The 20,191-nt window shown below is 40.7% G+C and overlaps 1 long non-coding RNA gene across 1 annotated transcript; it reads left to right on the top strand.

The window, feature by feature from the left end:
* Positions 1-514: 514 nt before the first annotated feature.
* On the top strand, positions 515-5,806 carry LOC141734777 (uncharacterized). Its single transcript, XR_012584597.1, has 4 exons — positions 515-650; positions 898-1,093; positions 1,963-2,112; positions 4,811-5,806. It is a non-coding gene; the product is annotated as an uncharacterized LOC141734777 (long non-coding RNA).
* Positions 5,807-20,191: the final 14,385 nt, after the last annotated feature.

The raw sequence follows: 20,191 nt of genomic DNA, 5'->3' as shown, positions 1-20,191 counted from the left end.
CTGGAAAAATGTAGCAAGAGAGGTGGTACATGAAAAGATTCTTGACCAGTGTATCTGTAATCAGAGCTCAGGGCTATACCAACAGAAATCTTATTTTTAGAAAATTCTGGCAATATTCTGTGCCTTCAAACACAAATGACCAGCAGTCGTAGATATTTTGAGAAAACGAAGAAGGGTGTCACTGCTTTCAAGACTGTATTTGTGTCAAAATACTGCCCAGGTAGACGCATTTGCAAGCTTCCGTAACTGTAGAAGTCATCAGCATAATAAAATGCTATTATCTCTTTTATTGTTAAGTAAGTCAAATTACTATTTATTCTCTAAAAGCACATTTCAGAAGTTCATGATTGAAATGCTCAATAAATTTGCCCATTTTATTTTCAGTATACATGTGTATTGAAAATAAGAGAAAGTAAGTTGTTCTCTTGTTAAATTTACAGCTGACTTTTAATGGTGCTTTTTCTCGTTTTGGATAAACTTATTAACAGAGTAAATCCTTTCCTGTGTTTTTCAGGTAATTGGAATAAAAATCTTTTGTCAGTCATAGTTGATTTATTTACAGTGTCCATCACTGTAAGTGGGATTCCTCTTCTCTAACTTCAGCCAACTACAACATGTAACATCTGAATTATTTGCCCTAGGTTACTTTGGTGAGTGGAGAAAAAAATCTATGCTTATGGCAATGTGTTTTTATTTTCCTTAATTATAGAAGGATTTTGTAGTGTTTAGCTCAGCTATAGTATTTGATATGGTAAACACCTAAGTTCTTTGTTTCCAACAAAGCACGTTCCCACCAGGACTAGGATGAGATGCCTTTAGGGAAACCTCAGCATGTTGCAAGAAAATACGGTGTGTCAGGAATTCAGTCAGCATACACATGATTTCCTGTTGTTTCAGGACCAAGGTGCTCTACTGTCAAGAGAAAAAGTAATTTCTTTTAGCTAAACCAAGATATGTAGCAGGTGCTCTTGAATTACTCTCAGTCCGGAGGTGAAACAAGCGCACTGGGTGGTTCTGCATCGCTGGCTGGTAAAGGAGCTGTGGGAACATGCCAGGGAAGAGTCTAAACTTTACTGTGTTTATTGACATGGAGGTAAAATTTATTTTCTTTTGCCTTGACTACAATTTTCCATAGCAATAACTAACCTGAATTAGCTGTTTCAAAAGTAGTGTGTGTTTTTGTCTACCGGTGACACAGATTAAATATAAGGTGACAGCTATTATGTACTCAGACAAGTTGTATGCATTAATAATACATTTACCATTACCAGATAGCACACGCACGCTCTCAGGCCTGCATGAGTGATCTGACTACACTAATAGCTCGTTTATTGTGACAAAAAATGTCTTGATTTTTAAATTATTTAATATTTTCTCGGTAAACTGACTTTTACAGTTAATGTGCTTCTGATGTTTGCATCCATTATTTTCTGTCAGCACAGAATGAAACCATGGAAGAGGATCCCAGTTCTCCTCTTACTTTCATATATGTCAGTGTGGAATAGCTCCATGTTCAAATCAAGTTCAGCTGCAACAGTGTAAAATGGGAACAACATAAGGAGGCCAGAAGTGCCTGGCTCAGTGTGCATTTGCTTTCTATATCTCTCCCATGTGTGCTTTGTCACGAAGGATTCCAGTTTCCTATCTTGAGATGAAATTAGTAAATGCAAAATGGTCATTCCTTAATTTAAAAAAAAAAATGCAAAAAACAGAAAAGCAATTCCTACTTTATGTAACAAACAACATTATTTTAAAGGTTACTTTCAGTACGAGAAATGTAATGGGAAAAGAGTTTCCCTCTTTAAGAAAGAAAACATTTGTAGCTAATCTTTTCTGTTGGATGCAGATTTCTCTCTGCATAATTAGCATAAATTCACACACTATGTGCATAAAATGAAAGTGTTACCAGAAAGCTTTAATATATATCATTCATAAAGATTAATATTTTTTTTTCCTGGCTAGGTGTTTGAATCAAGCTGACTATGTATTTCAAACAAAGTCTTCCATCAATGTTGAGGGACAAAGCTGAAGGATGCCCGTATGGTGAGAACTCCTCCAGCCACTACAAGCTTTGCAACAATGGCAGATGTGATGTTCTGGAGGATTTTTGTGGTAAGGACATGCTTTATGTTATGTTATGAAAACCACAGTTCACACGTGATCAAGAGAAGTTGATTTTAGTAGTTAAAACTCCGAATGGTCCTTCCTCTAGCGTAATTACTAGCGTTAACCAGCCCTTCCTGCTGCTGCCCTTGAAATGTGGTGTCATCCTTGGCTTTTCCATAATGTGCACGAAAAGTTCTGGGCAAGTCATTTCACCTAAACTTTTCATGGAAAACTAAAACCTGCATGGTTCTCATTTTTTGTGTATCTATGTGAGACACTAAGGTCTGATTTTCGGATAGATTAAGTCAATGGCAGTTGCAAATGAAGTCATGTCGCATATATAATGTGTCACATAACCTCGTATGCTCTGAAAAATGAGCCTCTAATTATTTCCAAATTGTCATTTGAAATTAGTGAAAGCATTGCATCTCATTGTCTTCATACCTTAGTTCCAGAGCCATAAAACTGAGGTTAATATCACCTCTTACTACTCTGATGTTTTCAAAATGTTCTGTATTAGAGCATGGAGCTATCTACACAACAATAAGAAGAAAATAAGCATAACTACTCATTAATTTGAATATAGTATGTATTCACTCTTGTGCAAAAAATGAAGGCTGGTGACCTTTCAATAATATGCAGTCATAGACTTACAGACAAAATTGTTAAAAAGAAAATTCTGGCAGTCTTCAGTCTGTCACTTCCCTGCTTTTGAATACGCGGCTTTGTGATTCTAATCTTGTTCTTTTGATGTGGGGGTTGGGTTTTTTTTTTTGTGCTGTAGATTCAGCTGCTAAGACAATAGACTCTACTTAGTATGAAGCCTCTGTTTTCATATGATGACATGCAGGAATTTTATGCCATCTTAGGACATGGTTTTAGTAAGAGACAAAGAGAGAAAAAGGGGTCCCTTTCTTTAGTACCCATGCAGACCAGATCACCTCCTCTTTGTTGTCTGAAGGAGTGGGATATTCTTTGAGGGAATATAGTTCTGTGCTCACAGGATGTGTTCTCTGGTAAATGGAAGTTCAAGAACATTGCTGGTTAGATTGGGTTTGTTTGTTTGATTGTTTTCGTGTTTTTTTTCTCTTAGTTCAAGCATATATACAAACTTGTGAGCACGGAACCTATCACTCATTCTCTGGTTTTTAATAATGTGATTGTGCTATAATTTGTAATGTATAATGTGATTTGAAAAACAAAATCCAGTGCTTTTCTGTCCCAGGTGAGTGCTCAAACCATTAGGGTGCAACTCAAGCTACCTTTCATTTATTTTGAAGTTCAAAAGGGTACTTTTGAATTTACAACTAAATTATGATTTCAACACAAGTCTCCCAGTGGTTGGTCCAGGGCTGTGAAATAAATGATGAGTTTTATGTCTTCCATCAGTCTTAAAACAAAAAAGAATCTGCTGCCATTTTCACTGCAGACCTTGATTCTGCCACTCTGTGTAAAGAGTGTTTGGTGGATAAGACATTACAAAAAAACCAAGGAGGATTTGGTTTGAAAGAGCAAGGACTGAGGTGCTCAGATGGGGCGGTTTTGAACAGACTTGCAGCCTCCCAGGAACATCGAAGCAGAGCACACATGCCTCCAGCATTCAGCTGAGACACGTATTTAAGATATAGACAAAAGGTAGTATTTGGGTCCAAATATTTGAATTCATGAGCTTTTCTCTCTCCATCTGTTTTGGGTTTATTGTCCTCTGTTCTGTTCCATGAATTTGCAGTGTTGCAGGTGGGTAAAATTTCCCAGACTTGACACCCGTAGGTCAAGTTGGCTGGAGACAAAACATCAGATCTTCAGCAACCTTTCCTGACTTTGTTGGCTCCACTAACTTAGGCAAGCTGGAGAATGGGCTATGAATCTAGGATTCAGGGGTGCTTGTCACAGCCTGTAAGCAACGAATGCGATCTTTGTATTAACTTAATTCTTGCTGGTTGGTCTCATCTAGTCTAAGTCACTATAGTTTACAAAGTAGGTACAGCTGGCTTTTCTCAGTCCAGTAGTATAATAATTTATGCTGCCTACTTTAAAAAGTATTTCTCTTTGCTACTTTACAGTGGTTATTTTGCATATGATAGTAATGTTTTTGTCCCATCCTTCGTACATGTCACGTAAAACACTACAGTCATGAGTCCAATGTGGCTAATTGGAGGCAATGTGTATACCCACATAAATTATTAAGTGAATTTTGTTCCTGATAGTGAGTACTTTCAATCACAAATGTTCAGAATGTACTGGTATCCTAGATACAAAAGGGGCTTAATGATGTCAATCTCAGTTCATATTGAATCTTTCCATATAAAACCCACGCTAATACCAAACAAAAATCCTATATTCCTCAGGCCCATTTCAGAAAGAAAATAGTGATAAAATGGCACTCTGACAAAAACATTCCAGAAAAAGCAGCCAAAGGCATAATTTCTTCAAATTAATAGCATTCAACTTTGTTCCTTGCCGTGGGGGGGGGTGTTAGGTCTTACTCTCAAGTGTCTCTATACTAAAATTTCAGGTCATTGAGAAACCATTGCTTTTATATCTGTTAGCTTCAGTCCCACACATGAACCCCATCAGTCTTTGTTGCTTGTTGGGTATAATTAATTTTGAAAGTGTACCATGCTGAATAAATCGCATGACACATTACACATTTTACAGTTATTTGTATCCATCTTCCATTCATTCTTTTTTTTTTTTTTTGTAGAGCAATGCATTAATCCATCCTAAGGAAAGAAGAAAAGGTCAAGAAAAACATCAGTGACTGCAAAATAAAATTACCATGTTAAAATAAAAGTGAGCCCCAAGTTTCTGGCACTAATCAGAGATATTTCACAGTGGAGCCTGAGAGGGAGAGGTCCAGGCACTTGGCAACAGGCCAAAGAACAGAGAAGGAGTAAAGAAAGGAGTCCTGAAGCAAGCTGTTACTGAATATACACTAAGAGAAGTTGACCATAAGAAGTCGGTAGCATTTATTAAAGAAAGGATAAGCTTGTTAAACAGTCCATGTTTAATTTTAAAAGCACAATTTGAGGTATTCTTAAGCTGTGCTCAGCCTTATGAGCTTTTGACAAATTTATGTCTTACGTCAAATTTATGAATTATGTCAATACCCCAAATGACATCAAATCCAGACCGTCACAAAAACTGAAAGGTACTTGGAATTAACATTCCAGCTCACATTCAGATCAAATTTGTCTTCAACACGATAAAAATAGCTTTTTGGCATTTCTCTCAAATGAACACCATATGAAAAGCTGCACTTCCATACGATTCTGGGTCAAGGAACAAACTATTTGCAGTGACCCACTCTGGTTTGCCAGGTCTGCAAGCTATGAAGAGTGTGGCGGCTCCATAACAGTGCAACTTCTCTGCCATTACATGACCCGAGAGTGTAGCAAGTGGTCTTAGCAGGGGTTGGAGAAATAATTGTATACCCCAAAGATAATTGGGGTATACAGGCATATTGGTAATAATAATTCTACCTGGTCTTTACAGAGCTTCTCCCCCATAAACACACACAAAACCTACTCCCTTCTTTTAAAAAGAGCTTCAAAAAGTCTGTGGCTCACAGAAATTATCTAGTTTATAGTTTTCTTACAAAGCTGAAATTTAAACAAGCCCCAAGCCTGCAGCTTTAGGTATATTTTTAGACACCACTCTGCATTCCACTGAAATAGAGATTAAATGCTGTGTTATTGTTAAGCACATGTATAAAGTCTTTGTTATGTCAAAACCTTGTTTATTTTTTCAGACTACTCTCTTGCTTTTTAAAGAAGAGGTGGAGTTTTAAACAGGGGTTTTAAATGGGTTTAAAAGGAACATACAGGAAACTGAGTTTTACTTTGAAATTTGGAATATTCTAGGATCCCTGCCTGCATATCCATACGGTTTGAAATACAATGAAATTGTTTCCTAAATTCCTGTGAACTGAAACTGCAGAGCTTTGCAGGTCCTGGCTGAGGTCTCTATTCCCCATCATAGGTAGGGTGAAAGGTGGTCCTTTCACTGTTTCTGAGTAAGGGGAATAAAGCAGTATTTATGGTATGTGTTTAGCTGGGGACAAGAATTACTAGACGTTACAGAGGACAGCTATAAGAGAAACCTTCAAAGGTCTCATACGTGACTGACTTTCAAAATGTCCTGGAGACACAGACTGGATGAGGAAGAGATGCATTTTGGAGACAAGATCCCAGGTCACGCATGAAGGAAACTGCTATAATTTACAGGTTACATAAATACATGTAGCATGACCTTCTGTCAGACTTCACATCCTTCCATAAAATGCCATATCCTTACAGGAAGAGGTCTCTAGCTGGCCTGAAAATCGATTGCAGTATTTGATTTCCAGCCTCCAGGCAGCAGTGAAAGCAGCATTGCACGTAGCCTGGCTATTTGCACCTAAGCTGGTCCGGCGAGGAGTTGGTTTTCCCCCTCCCTTTCTCTCACACTTCTTAGTGCAGAGGTTGGGAGGTAGTCAAGCAGTGAGCCAGCGCCTGCTGGTCGCCATCCCCTCCTTCCTGAGCTTCCCACCACACTGGTCTCCCTCTTGCTTGCGATGGGTGAGGATTCCTGCAAATAGCAGAGTTTCCCAGCTCCCAGCAGTGAATCACTGCTCTGCCAGAACATTACAAGCTCTTTAATTTTTTTTCCTCCTGTGCATTTGTTTTCTTACAGTGTGTGATATGTATTTGCACATACTAACCTCTCTTTGTTTTCTTGCAACTTGTGATATGAATTTGTCCATATTTAACCCCTCTGCTTCTACATAGGAAATCTGCAGCCAGCAGATCTGCGGCCAGCAGGAGCAGGGAAGTGACCGTGCCTCTGTACTCGGCACTGGGGAGGCCTCACCTCAAGTACTGTGTTCAGTTCTGGGCCCCTCTGTACAAGAGGGACATTGAAGTGCTGGAGCGTGTCCAGAGGAGAGCTACCAGGCTGGTGAGGGGTCTGGAGACCAGGTCATATGAGGAGAGGCTGAGGGAGCTGGGCATGTTTAGCTTGGAGAAGAGGAGGCTGAGGGGAGACCTCATTGCCCTCTACAACTACCTGAAAGGAGGCTGGAGAGAGGTGGGTGTTGGCCTCTTCTCCCAGGTGAATAATGACAGGACCAGAGGAAATGGTCTGAAGTTGTGGCAGGGGAGGTTTAGATTAGATATCAGGAAGAATTACTTTACTGCAAGAGTGGTCAGGCACTGGAACAGCCTGCCCAGGGAGGTGGTTGAGTCACCATCCCTAGAGGTATTTAAGGAACATCTGGATTTGGCCCTTCAGGGCATGCTCTAGTGGCAGAGATTGTAGGGGGTTTTTTGTGTGTGTATGGTTGGACTCGATGATCTCAAAGGTCCCTTCCAACCATGAAGATTCTATGATTCTATGATTCTATGCTGGCAGATAGAAAAGGGCAGAGAACTGCTACTGCCAAAATCCTTCCTGCATTTCGAAAGGGACTGATTCACAATGAAAAGGTCTGGATGGATGACGGACAAATGTGAAGCTTAGTTGATTAACGTCTATTTGGTGTAGGTAGACCTATGCAGGACTCTACCACCAGCTAAACATTATCAGGAAGAAGAAGGATTGAGGGTCAAAGACTACCCTGGGACATTTAACAGATGAGATTTAATAGGGTGTCAAAGTAGACTAAAAACCACGTTGCACAGCTGCACTTCACTACAAGTCTAAATGCGGCTCATATTACAAGGCCTCTGCTCTGACATGTTCTGATATCTGTTTGTTTTTTTTCCAGTTGTCGCCATCTTTTAAAGCTCAAAGCCATTTTCTTTCACTTGTAGGAGAAGAGATGAGTGGCTGAAAAAAACCAGACAAGAACATTGAACTTAAATTGCTCTCTCAGGGGAGACCTCATCACTCTACAACTACCTGAAAGGAGGTTGTAGCGAGGTGGGGGTCGGTCTCTTCTGCCAGGTAACGAGTGATAGGACAAGAGGAAATGGCCTCAAGTTGCACCAGGAGAGGTTTAGATCAGATATTATGAAACATTTCTTCACTTCAAACATTGGAACAGGCTGCCCAGGGAAGTGTTTGAGTCACTGTCCCTGGAGGTATTTAAAAGATGTGTAGACGTGTTGCTTAGGGACATGGTTTAGTGGTGGACTTGGCAGGGTTAGGTTAATGATTGGACTTAATGATCTTAAAGGTCTTTTCCAACCTAAATGATTCTATGATTTCTGTGATTCCTACTTTATGATAATATTTAAATCAGTCCTAAAGGATCTACTGCTGAAAAGGGACGAATTTCCTCACATAAATGTCAGAATCACTTAGTACATTTTCAGGATGATGATGCACTTAACTTTGTTTATGTCCCTATTGAATGCGAGATTGTCTGCAAAGCACGCGATCAATAAAAACTGACCTCAATGTGTCTAAAATGCACTGGAAATAATAAAATGATTTAAGTTACTACAACTAGAGTTACAGCTGCTAGTTTGGACAGTGTGTTTGAGGGTGATTCTATTGTCAGCACAAGCAATTTAAAATATCTGAAGAAAGGATGCAACGTTAAAGGCAGAGAAAGAAGAATAGGCATTACCTTCAAAAGACATTCTGCAGGCAGGAATAAGTAACAGAGAGGAAACAAACAGTTTTTTTGGGAATTTCTGCTGTCAGTAAAGTGCTGCACAGATAATAAAATTTAAAAATTTGACAGCTGTATTGAGGCAGTACCTCTGCTTGCATAGAAATTCTCCCAACAAAAACATGCATCTACTTTTCTTATTAATCTGAATTAAATTCTTGTGTTTAGAGGAAACTATGCAGTCTCTTCAGCCACTGCTGGTGTGAGTCAGCCACAGTGTCTCTAGAGATTCCTTCTGCCGCATAATCCCGCTGCAGCCTTGCTCAGGAACAGAGATCTTTGCATAAAAGCTGCAGCACAGTTATTTTTTTTATATTTTTGGATGAAAATTTTAAGGAAATGTGCACGAACATCTAGGCTGGGCAAGTAATAACCTCTCACTCACCTACATCAAATAACTAACAAGCCATTTGCCACTGTTAAGAACTCACTGCACATCTTTATACAGAGATAACGAAATCCAGTACAGGTCTTCAGTCTCGTACAGCAATCTGTTGGTGTACAATTATATGGCAAAGGAATATAATCTGTTTGCAAAAAAACCCGAGGTGAGACAGTTTTGAACCTTGCAAACACAGATTTTCCATTATAATTGTATATTTAAATAACTTTAGTTACAAAGGCCTGGGCTTCTAAAATGTGTAGGAAAGTGTATGTCTTCAAAGGAGGATAGATACAAGGAGGAGAAGAGGGGGACAGATACAAGGGGAAGGCTTCTGAAAAGCAGCTAGTCCTGTGGGCAGGGGGACTGAAGCTTGGTTTCCTGAGGTTTTGTGATCTGTGGTTGTAACAGCCCATACCCAATTAGACGCAAATTCCAAGCAAGCCTACACCAGGCACTGTGTAGGTCACAAGGTCTCTTTCCTGAGGTATCTGATGTCTAATTCCTTCCTTCAGAAGCCAGTTTTTGTTTTCTACTCCTCTGTTTATCTCACGAAACGAGTGAACTCTGTGCCCCATACCATCCCTCATAGTGCTCAAATTTGGCTGAAATTAGCCAACAATTTCAGGAATTATTGATTGGAGACTAGCAAACAGTTACATAGCATGACTGCACATATACCATTTCCTTGAGCAAAAGGCAAAGCAATGATGTTGTACTTTTAATGACTTCTGGAAAAGCAATGTAATATGGCCTTTACAGTTCCTATATGATTCATCCTTTTTTTTAGCCCAACACAAAATCATATCCGGTTTACTTACATTTAAGGGGACTTTTTCTCAGGAGTAGGTTTGGATACCTGACCTGAGATAGAATTCTGGACTGATCTGTGGTTGTACTTCTGGTGTTCCTAACATTAGGCTGAATGCATGTATATCATGCATCTGGGTAGATTTTAATAAAAAATAATAATTTTCTCTGATATGGAGATGGATGGCATCTTTTTCCTGACACTGCATAGATATATTATGAAAGTTACACAGGTATAAATTTAAAGGTAGTTTATTTCTTTGCGTTATAAAGAGGATTATTCAAGCACACTTAGTAAGATAATGCACAGATTTTCTTAGATGACTAAGAGGTTTGATAGATGCCTCATGGAAGTCAAATGAACTGATAAGTAATTTACCAGGTACAATATGCCACTCTAACTGTTTTATACATCTTTAAATAGCCAAACTGAAAAATGTTTGTGATCCATCTTTAAAATATGACTTTTCTGTAAGGAGCACATGGGGTTTTTTTGTGTTATTCATACCAAGAATTCTTAGGTGCGTCCATATACTCTCCATTCAATATTTGGCATTCAGCTATGGCCCATGCTGGACAATTAGCTGGTCTATCCCTACCATATCACCTACCCACCAAGCAACTAAGTTTACATAAATGTTACCCAGCCATAATTCTCCTGACACTTCACGCAGTCTTCTATTAGTTCTCCTACCCCCATCCTCCAACACACAATCCATTCATTTGGTTGCATGATTTGTCCTTTGACTTTGAATATATTCATCTGTGTTTCTTCTTTTTTTCACGATTGTCTAGGTCTCAGACTCATAATTCATCAGACTCAGGCTCAGACTTCATTCAGGCACTGAATTCTGAGGTGTGGTGGGCTCCTTGCAGAACAGAAGGCAATTCAGCATTGCTGTGATTCATGAACTTGAAGCACATTTGTTGTTTTATTGATCTCAATAAACACACACAGAAAGTAGCCAAGTGCAATGCTGAATCAGAGCCATAGCTAGTATGGAAATTAAATGAAAACCAAAATGCTTTATAACAAAGTATTTAATTTCCATATTCCTCGAGGGACTTGTTGAAGGTGCACACAGGTCTTTGACAGTCACTCTTCTCATTATCTGCCTGCTTTCCTCTTTAAAGAGTACCCATTATTCTGCCAGCTGGAACTAGCATGGTTTTCACAGACCACAAGTCAGTGAAAGTATCAAGAAAACCTAACTCAAAGCAGTAACCATAACCTGCCCTCTCTCTCAATAGCTGTTTCTAATATGCTATATAGAATTGTAACCCTAACAATGCTGCTATTGAATTCTGAGCTGCTTCGTGTTTTTCTTCTTTTCTTTCTTTCTTTTTTTTTTCTTCTGGAAAGAAGAGGTAGGTATGAGGAAAGAGAGAGAACTTTGAAAGGTTAAGTGTGTTTTTGAGGTTTGAAAAAATATTACTCTAGATATTTGAAAAGATTATTTTTTTCCTGGAAAATAAGTGTTTTCAAATTTTATTTGTCAAAAAACCCCGTCCTCTAGAGCAGAAAATTCACTAACCCACTCTGTATTAATAAACTGTAACAATTGCATCAGCTAAAGATTCATAAAGACCAGGAATCTTCTCAGCTTTTCTCAGAACTTGTATTTCTTTCAAACAACCCATGCTCAGTTGTTCTGTGACTATAATATTGTGCATGGTGATTCTTTCACTTCACTTTTAACCCTGGCATGTCTGCTTTTCACTTAGCATCTTTGGTTAACCGAGGAGGGTCAGAGTGGGCTAGGAGCCCATAACAGCATTCGGTGCTGTAGGTCCTCTGTACATTGTAAAGAGCAAACAGCAAAGTAAAAGATGATGGAGGTGGAAATGGGCAGCTTGCTGAGAATTAGCAATGGAAGAAGCACCAAGTTTAACACAAAGCAATTGGAGAACTGTTGGTTGAGAAAGGAATGAGTTGTAAGGGATGAATCAGAAAGGGGATCAGACACTGGCATGAAGGAGGGATAGGAAGTGGTGGAAACGGCCACTGAATTGGTGTTTAGAGGATGGAGTTAAATGCCCTCGTATTCAGCTTTAAATAAATATTTGAGGGATTGAGATCAAAGCCAAATATTGACCAACACCAAATGTCCACATCCACAGTGTTTATCAATGCATAAAGGCTTTAAACAGTATAGCAACAGGCTTCCAAGAAATGCTTTATAGAGAATGATAGATGGGCTGCCTCAGTTCTGTTCTCACTTTTGCACAACTGGTCAAATATCCAGAGAGAAAACGTCACCCCTCACTTCGATATTATCTCTTCCCACAAAGGGTATAAAATTCATGTAAGCATCAGGACAAATTACACTAAAATATAAGTGCTGTGGAGACATGAAAAAAAGGTTGGGTTGCATTTTAGTTTAATTGAAAATAACCATGTTATTATTGGTTATATAGAGAGTAATCCAAAATGAAGTGTCTCAAACCAGTGATATATTGCTTTATTTTTTAGTTTATATCCTCTCTCCCACTGATGCAAAAAATCATTAAAAAAGAGACATTTATCTTGAAATGTCAAATTTCGATGTTAAGGACTAATTTATGTCTACAATATAATATCTGAAACATATTTGGGAATTCAGTTGAAATGCTGTTACAGTGCCATCTGCTGAAAAGCAGCTAAGGCTAAAAAGCATTTGGCAATTCATTCTTGCTAGAATATCTGTAAATTCTTGGACCATCCTAGGTACTTTTCAGTCTTTTCTAACCTACAATATCACAACACAAAGTCTGTAGCCCCAGTACAGGAGGAACTACAAGCACTGCATTAACCCATATCATTATTTGTCAATGGTATCACTGAAAGATAAGCATGTACCTAAATATCTCAAATAAGAGGATGCTAGAGATGCTTAAGGTTTAAATTGGATTTTGTATATGAACAGCTCAAGGGCTGGATATATTCATGCCTGGTGGGACGAATCCTACGACTGTAACGTGGCTATCAATGGCTATAGGCTGTTCAGAAGGGACAGGCAAGGCAGGAGGAGTGGAGGTGTTGCCCTCTATGTTAAGCAAGGGATAGAGTGTGAAGAGATGTCCCTAAAGAACAGCCAAGAGGAAGTTGAAAGCTTATGGGTAGGAATTAGAGGCCAAGGCAACATGGGGAACCTCGTGGCTGGTGTCTACTACAGGCCGCCTGATCAAGGGGAACCTACTGATGAAGCCTTTTTCCTCCAGCTACAGGAGGCATCACATTCGAAGGCTCTTGTCCTGCTGTGGGATTTCAACCACCCCAACATCTGCTGGAAAAGTAACACAGTGAGCTGTAGATAATCCAGGAGGTTCCTGGAGTGCCTCGATGATAACTTCCTAAGACAGGAAATGGACAGCCCTACCCGAGGGGATGCCATACTGGACCTCATAGTCACCAATGCCAGTGAGCTCATTGGGGATGTCAAGATTGGAAGCAGCCTGGGCTGCAGTGACCACGCACTGGTGGAGTTCATGGTCCAGAGGGATATGTGCCAGTAGAGGAGCCTAATCAGGATCCTGAATTTTAGGAAAGCAAACATCCAGCTCTTCAAGTAGTTAGTCAATAAGAACCCCTGGGAAAGAGTCCTCAGGGACAAAGTGGCAAAACAGAGCTGACAGATCTTCAAGGATGCTTTACATACATAGAGCACAAGAGCTCTCGATCCCCAGGTGTAAGAAATCAAGTAAGAAAGGGAGGAGACCAGCATGTCTGAGCTGGGACCTGCTGGTCAAACTAAAAGGCAAGAAGGAAATGCACAGGCAGTTCGAACAGCATCAAGTGTCCTGGGAAGAGTATAGGGATGCTGCCTGGGTATGCAGGGACGAGGTCAGGAAGGCCAAGGCGCAGCTGGAGCTGAACGTGGCAAGGCATGCTAAGAATAACAAGAAGGGCTTCTACAGGTACGTCAACCAGAAAAGGAAGGTCAAAGAAAGCGTGCCCTCCCTGATGACTGAGAATGGCACACTGGTAACAACAGACGAGGAGAAGGCTGAGGTTCTGAACAATTTTTTTGCCTCGGTCTTTACTGCCAGCCTCTCTCCTCACGCCTCCCAGGTTGAAGGACCTCAAGACGGGGACCTGCAGGACAAAGTCCCTCCCACTATAAGTGAAGACAAGGTTCATGACCACCTGAGGAACCTGAATATACACAAGTCTATGGGACCTGATGAGATGCACCCAGAGTCTTGAGGAAAATGGCTGGTGTAGTTGCCAAGCCACTCTCCATGATATTTGAAAAGTCATGGCAGTCAGGTGAAGTCCCTGGCGACTGGAAAAAGGGACACATCACACCCATTTTTAAAAAGGGTAGAAAGGAGGACCCTGGGAACTACCGCCCTGTCAGCCTCACCTCTGTGCCTGGAAAGATCATGGAACAGATCCTCCTAGAAGCTATGCACATGGAAGGCCTGGAGTTGATTCGAGACAGCCAGCATGGCTTCACCAGAGGCAAGTCCTGCCTGACCAACCTAGTGGCTTTCTACAACGGAGTGACTGCATCAGTGGACAAGGGAAGAGCTACAGATATCATCTATCTGGCCTTCTGCAAGGCCTTTGACACTGTCCCCCACAACATCCTTCTCTCTAAGTTGGAGAGATATGGATTTGATGGGTGGACTGTTTGGTGGATAAGGAACTGGCTGGATGGTCACATCGAGAGGGCGGTGGTCAATGGCTCGATGCCCAGATGGAGAGGGGTGACAAGTGGTGTCCCTCAGGGATCCGTACTGGGACCAGTGCTGTTCAACATCTTCATCAATGACATGGACAGTGGGATCAAGTGCACCCTCAGCAAGTTTGCTGACGACACTAAGCTGAGTGGTGCAGTCAACAGGCCAGAGGGACGGGATGTCATCCAGAGGGACCTGGACGAGCTAGAGAGGTGGGCCTGAGCAAACTTTATGAAGTTCAACAGGGCCAAGTGCAAGGCCCTATGCCTGGGTCGGGACAGCCCTCGTTATCAATACAGGCTGGGGGACGATGTGACAGAGAGCAGCCCTGTGGAAAAGGACTTGGGGGTACTGGTGGATGAAAAGCTGGACACAAGCCAATAATGTGCGCTTGCAGCCCAGAAGGCCAACCGCATCCTGGGCTGCATCAAAAGAACCATGGCCAGCAGATCCAGAGAGGTGATTCTCCCCCTCTATTCCACTCTCGTGAGACCCCACCTGGAGTACTGCGTCCAGCTCTGGAGCCCTCAGCACAAGAAGGACATGGACCTGTTGGAGCAGGTCCAGCAGAGGGCCACGAAGATGATCCGAGGGCTAGAGCACCTCTCCTACGAGGACAGGATGAGAGAGCTGGGGGTTTTCAGCCTGGAGAAGAGAAGGCTCCAGGGAGACCTTGTAGCGACCTTCCAGTACCTGAAGGGGGCCTACAAGAAAGCTGGGGAGGGGCTGTTTGCAACAGCATGTAGCAATAGGACGAGGGGCAATGGTTTTAAACTAGAGCAGGGTAGGTTTAGATCAGACATTAGGATGAAGTTCTTTACAATGAGGGTGGTGAGACACTGGAACAGGTTGCCCAGAGAGGTGGTGGAGGCTCCATCCCTGGGGACATTCAAGGCCAGGCTTGATGAGGCTCTGAGCAACCTGATCTAGTTGAAGATGTCCCTGCTTACTGCAGGGGGGTTGGACTAGATAACCTTGAAAGGTCCCTTCCAACCCAACACATTCTATGATTCTATGATAAACATCAAGATTTTTGCCCTATGTCAGGTTACCTCTGATAAAGCAGCCTAAATTTATTAAATGCTATTATGTTTAAGAAAAAGTAAGTTGATATGTGTTGACTAATAAATTTTTAAATCAATTTCAATTCCCATATCTAGAATGCTTCTCAAGCATGTGAATAATTATTTTAAAATTTATAAGAAAGACTGCATGATAAAGGTAAGCCTTTGTAGCAGCCTGAATTTGGGGCACGTGATAACAGCCCACTTGTCTGAACTCAAAGATGATTTCTTTTTTTCTTCTTTCAATTAGCAATTGATCTGAGTTTCAAATTGGTTCTTAATTACAGCTGAATATTTTTGAGCTGTTTGCTGTGTTAAGGAGACTCATCCTTCAATCTTTTTATATTCCTTTATAAATTCCTCTAGCTTCTCAGTCCACAGTGAATCAGATTTTCAACAGGTCACACCTAAGATCTGGTCAATAAGCTCAAAGCTGTGTTTATGTATCTTCAGAGAGATGCAGTGATTTTTTTTGGTGTACATATAGATGTACGGTATCCTGTCAGTGAAAAACAGATGATTTCTTCTGTCCCCCAGCCCCAACTGATGTTTGAAAATGCACTGTATTGGCATTATCCTCCTGCCTGAAAAGTTTGCAATGGTCATTTCAAGAAGAAAAGTAACAAAAGCTATTCCAGTAATTAATCACAAGCTGCACACTGTCACAGTGGACATTTCATAAATAACCAAGAGGCTGAAATTAATTTTCATAGGTTGTTCCATGAATAATTTAGACTTGTTAAAGCAAAGTCAATCAGTAACTCACTGAAAGAGAAAAGGACTGAATTTCAATTAACTCTGTCAACCAGCATGACTAATTCTACCCACAGTTCAACTGATGTAGGACATGCATAAGTTTTGCTTATAAGTATTGAGCACTGTCTCAGGATCTGGAAGGTGACAATGTTCAAATGTGTTTGTATGATTTTTTTGCTAATAAATGATACTAGGTACGGATTGCCCAAACTAAGCCAAAATTACAAAGAGGTGTGGATTTAAGCTTATGTCTTCCTGCTTTGCTTTTTCAAGGTTTAAATTCACATGTAACTGGATTCAGAGACTGGAGCTAATCTCCTTAAATACCTTCTATGATTACTGTAGTAAGATACACTTCCTCCAGAGGGTAAGTCAAAACAACTGAATTTCAACTTCATTTCTGACCTGTGCTCTGGCAAGCCCTTTTCCCTCTTCTCTCTCCCGTGTTTCTTCAGTTTGGAAGAAATATAGGTATATTTGCTTCTGGAGGCTAATATTAGGTTCTATGAAAGCACATTCAAACTCCTTCTTTCCCTGTGTCTTTCTCTGTTTAAAATTCTGGTAAACAGTATAATGATAAAGCAGCTCTTAGTAAGGTATAAAGAAAGTCTGGGGTAAATGCTCCTTATTTGAATCATTACAGACTCTTTCAGTAGCTACCAACTTCCATGTTGAAAAAAATCACAAAAAAAAAAAAAAACAACCCTTGGGGCAAGATATTCAAAAGAAGATGTGCGCAAGTATGTGAATGCATTTGAAAAAAATTGACAGATGCCTGTGTCTGTAGGCACCAACTTAGTTGGAAATTTGAATTCAGTTATCCTAAAATTTTCTTGTCTATCAAGAAGAAATACTGTATACTTTGCTGAATGCAGTACCGCCTTCAATACAGAGAAAGATAACAGCAAAGGGACCTCGGGTTACATTAATGTGTTTACTGGAGATGATGGGTATACCAGGGGCTCTACTTGTTAGTGTCAGGCCACTCTGGTTATTAACCATACCCTAAAAGAAGACTAACTGACTTCTAAGAAAGAAGCTAATTGTCAACTGCTGCATATTCTGCGAGCTTTCTAAGGGCTGTGAATTGACTACATGGTTGCAGCCAGCCTGATCCTGTTATCTTTCTCTGATTGCAAAAATGGATTATTTCCAATGGGCTTCATTTTGAAAAATGCCCTAACTTTTGTATTGTTGTTACAATAATAGTAACAAGAGTAAGTTTGGCTGCCTATTTTGGCTCAGAGAAACAACAGAATTATAAATGCAACTGATGGAGAAAATGAAGCATTACTCCAGCGAACTCTGAAATCTCCCAGAACACTGCAGTATTTAAAGAGGAAAAAAAATAACAAACACAAACATTTCTCAGGTATAACCATTGCTTAGCATGGTGTCAGAGCCTTAAGATTTATTTTCATTTAGATTCAGTAACTTTCATGCAATTTTAGGGCAAGATCTGAAGTCCACTAAAATTCTTTGGGCCAGCTGCTGTTTTACATGATTATTACTCTACAATGATCAAAGAGGTCAGTATTTGGCTGTGGGCTACAAAACAATTGGAAATTTTGATTTTGGGTGCCTGCTATGAGGTATGCAGACGATTTTGATTTTCACCCAGCAATCATCTTTTAAGAGAAGGTGGTCAGGTAGTTAAATTATTGGTGTGATCTGTGAGAGCCCTGAGTTCAAAGTTGTTCCCTCCTTAGGGTGCCTGGTTGGTTTGCTCAAGTCACCTGCTACAAATGTGCTACTTAATTATTGTGAAGTCTTTTGAATCCGAAGTTTGGAGGCTGATGAGGAATTCAGTGTTTCTTACAAATAACTGCATATATATGCTGCAAGGAAAGACTTGAGATCTTTGGAATAATTTCTTTAGTGGGTATATTTCTATGTGCAGTGAAGGTCAGTATGGATTATAGAATAGTTTGGGTTTAAAGGGATCTTTAAAGGTCATCAACTCCTACCTCCCCTGCAATGACCAGGGACATCTTCAACTAGATCAGGTTTCTCAGAGCCATGTCCAACCTAACCTTGAACGTTTCCAGGGATGGGGCACCTATCACCTATCTGGGCAACCTGTTCCAGTGTTTCATCACCCTCATCGTGAAAAATTTCTTCCTTATATCTAGTCTGAATCCACCCTCTTTTAATTTAAAACTATCACTCCTTGTCCTATTACAACAGGCCCTGCTAAAAAGGTTGTCCCTATCTTTCCTGTAGTCCCCCTTTAAGTACTGAAAGGCTGCAATAAGGTCTCCCTGAAGCCTTCTCTTCTCCAGGCTGAACAACCCCAACTCCCTCACCCAGTCCTCATAGGACAGGTGTTCATTCCTCTGATCATTTTTGTGGCCCTCCTCTGGACCAGCTCCAACAGGTCTAAGTCTTTGTGCTGAGGGCTTCAAAGTTGGACGCAGTACTCCAGGTGAGGTGTCACAAGAGTGGAGTAGAGGGGCAGAATCCCCTCCCTTGACCCACTGGCCACACTTCTGATGCCACCCAGGATACAGTTGGCTTTCTGGGCTGCAAGTACGCATTGCTGGCTCATGTCCAGCTTTTCATCCACCATTACCCCCTAAGTCCTTCTCAGCGGGGCTGCTCTCAATCCCTTCATCCCCCAGCCTGTACTGATACTGGGGGTTGCCTCAACTCAGGTGCAGGACCTTGCACTTGGCCTTTTTGAACCTCATGAGATTCACATGGGCCCACTTTCAGCTTCACTGGGCATCATTGCTATCTTTGGGCATCATTCGCCTCAAATGTTCTTTAACAGATAATCAATATCCAACTATTTTTCTACAGATTGAGACAGCTCTATCTACAAGTAGGTAGCAAAAAAAGTCTCTAATTTTAAGTCACATTAGAATTTACTGTTCTATAAATAGAACATTCTAGAGGTATTCTTTTAAGAAGTTCCATGGAGATACTCTCCTTGCAGTTTACAAGCCATGTCAGCTTTGCTTCTATAGGGTCTAGGTTTCCTGAATAAAAAGTGATTTCTTCTTTATTTTTGGAGGTGTATGCAGCTCTGCTGTGCACTGCGCCAGAGCCCAAGTATTGTTTATGTGCACTCTATCAGCTATCTTCAAGATGCTCAATGTTCTTACACTCTTCAGTCAGCTTCCACCCTAAATTACATATTTACAACCCTAATGGCTTCAGGGAAATGAAAACTCAGGGCTGAAACCTCCCCTGCCACTTTTTAGAGAGGCTGCTTTAATCCCCACCTTAGAATTTCAGGCACTTGTGCTGTGTCCAGCAGTTTTAGAAAAATCACTCAGCTTGGTTCATCAAAAAGTCATCCTCCCCTCAGTGTTTTGGGCTACAGGTTACTAGAAGTCAGGGAAACAGAGTGCTTAAAAAAAAAAATCACTTGATAGTTCCCCAATTTACAGTCCTCATTATACTTACGAAATTAGAACTCCATTACTGTTTTAAATAACACAATCACTGATATTTCCTAGGGCTATGCAGAAGAATCAGGAGTTAGAAGGCAGTGGGAGATATTCCGGCGTATTGGGGTTCTGCAGGACATTGCCTGCTGTGCCACACGGGCTATGAGGCAGGCCGGAGAGAGAGAAGAAAACAGAGACAAAATGTACTTGTAATTTCTACTTAGAAGGTACGGTGTATCCTCTTTTGAATAAAATGATAATATGTTCAGAAAAAAATGTGCAAAAGCAAGGGCATTGGGTACACGTGTAAAAGTCGAACATCTGTAATCTCTACAACCACCCTTGGGAAGCATTGTCACTCCATCCTTTCCCTTCCCTATCCTTGCTCTTATCTGTCTTTCCAGACAGGCTTTAC

The sequence above is a fragment of the Larus michahellis genome, chromosome 1, assembly GCF_964199755.1.
Source record: "Larus michahellis chromosome 1, bLarMic1.1, whole genome shotgun sequence".
Classification (NCBI taxonomy): domain Eukaryota; kingdom Metazoa; phylum Chordata; class Aves; order Charadriiformes; family Laridae; genus Larus; species Larus michahellis.
The sequence above is the reverse complement of the archived record's forward strand: the minus strand, read 5'-3'. Positions and strand labels throughout refer to the sequence as shown.